Raw genomic sequence first — 2321 nt, 5'->3', positions numbered from 1 at the left:
CTTTGGCAATCCAGATAAAACTGCTATGAATGTCTGTGTACAAGTCTTGATACAGATAAATGCTTTCGATCCTTTTAGTTTAACACTTAAATGTGAAATGGCTGCATCATATTAGAAATGTATGCTTTACTTTTAAAGTAACTGAAACACGGTTTTCCAAATGGATTGTACTGTTATATATATTCCCACCAATGTAAAAGAGTTCCAGTCTCTCCCCATTCTTGATCACACTTAGTATGCTTATTTTTTTGTTGTTGTTTATTTTAGGTATAAACATATTTCATATGTTTATATGAAGTTTGGTGCATGCGTATTTAGACTGGAGAATGGAACTTTTATCATGATTTTGATAATTATCTCTGATAATGTTCCTTGCTCTGAAGGTTATATTTGGTATAAACATGGCTATGCCAGCTTAATTTTAATTGGTGTTTGCACAGTATATCTTTTATCATTCTATACCTATAAATTATACATGCCTTTTTTTGAAATAGGTTACCTGTAGGCAACATATAATTGGTCCATACTTCACTGTCTTTAAATTGGTGTGTTTTGATCTTGTGTATCTAATATGATTATTAATATGACTGATTAGAATTTAGTATCTTCCTAGTTATTATTTTTTCCATTTGTTTTCCTTTTTTGCCTTCCTTTAAATTCGACAACCTCTGTCTTTAAATTGGTGTGTTTAGATCTTGTGTATCTAATATGATTCAACAACCTCTGTCTTTAAATTGGTGTGTATCTAATATGATTATTAATATGACTGATTAGAATTTATCACCTTCCTAGTTATCATTTTTTCCATTTGTTTTCCTTTTTTTGCCTTCCTTTGAATTAGTTGAACAGTTTTTGAGAATATACTGTTTTTTATGTATACCACTTTAAAAACTGCATTGGTCATCACTTAGGGTTTACAATACACATCTTTAATTAGTCTACTTTCAAATAATACTATACTATCCCACACATCGTGTAAAGACTTAATAAAAATATATTTCCAATTCCTTCCTCTCATTCTTTGTGCTATTGCTGTTGTGCCTCTTATGTTTACATATATGATAAATACACAATATATTGTTACTATCCTTCTTCAGGGAGTGAACTTTCAGAGCAGTTATTAAGACATCTCACCTCTCCCTACTGAAAACAACTCACCATGGCTCTGGATTACCAAGTCCTCCTTGAATTGTTTGAAACTCATTTCCAAACACATACATGATGCATAACAGGCACACAAGCAAATATTTGGTGAAATAATAAATTAATGTTCTCTTTCCCCCAAAATAAATTTTTGTAGTTTTCAGAGAACTGACAAAATCCAGGAAATAATTATCAAGGTTATACAGTGGCTGGGCTTCCCTGAACGCTCAGTTGGTAAAGAATCCACCTGCAATGCAGGAGACCCTGGTTCGATCCCTGGGTCAGGAATATCCACTGGAGATGAGATACGCTACCCATGCCAGTATTCTTGGGGTTCCCTGGTAGCTCAGCTGGTAAAGAATCTACCTGCAATGCAGGAGACCTGGGTTTGATCCCTGAGTTGAAAAGATCCCCTGGAGAAGGGAATAGCAACCCCCTCTAGTATTCTTGCCTGAAGAATCCCATGGACCAAGGAGCCTGGTGGATGATAGTCCACAGGATCATAAAGAGTCAGACACAACTAAGCGACTAACACCTTCACTTTTTCATATAATGATAACAAGTCTTTTTTAATTCTTGGCCAATTAAGAATTTCCCAGAGAAGTCCATTTATCTCCAAAATTAGATAAGAATCATATGGCTATGATTTATTAAAGAGTTTTAAACCACAATATTACGTGCTTAGTCAATGTAAGCAAGCTACGTGCAAATGCAAAGAACTTTTCTTTTAATGAAGTGATTGCAACATCAAAAATTAAGCTGAAGATTATTCTATAGTATGTTCGCTAAGCATATGATCTAATTAAAGCATATAAATAAATTATTAGAGGTAACCTAATAATTGGTAGCATGTCAAATGAAGATACCCTATCTATCATTAGAAAATAAAGCTTGTGAATGACCTTGAATGAGAATTATCAAAAACAATTCAGAAAGAACTAGTGTAACCAGAAATTTTATATTTTGAGAGAAAGAGAGATTATAACAGAAATTTGTACAATATTATGTTTACTACATTTAACTAACAATAAATAAGGGCAGGTTTAGAAGTGTTCCACAATACTGAAGTTACTTAGGAGACAGAGGAAATTGTCATTTTTAGAGCAGTATGAACTCATTTTCATGGTTCAGTCTAGGCGGATTCTTTACCAAATCAACTATCAGGGAAGCCCTAGACT

Source organism: Bos indicus x Bos taurus, chromosome 7 (assembly GCF_003369695.1).
Source record: "Bos indicus x Bos taurus breed Angus x Brahman F1 hybrid chromosome 7, Bos_hybrid_MaternalHap_v2.0, whole genome shotgun sequence".
NCBI classification, from domain to species: Eukaryota; Metazoa; Chordata; class Mammalia; order Artiodactyla; family Bovidae; genus Bos; species Bos indicus x Bos taurus.
This window is presented reverse-complemented; position numbering follows the sequence as displayed.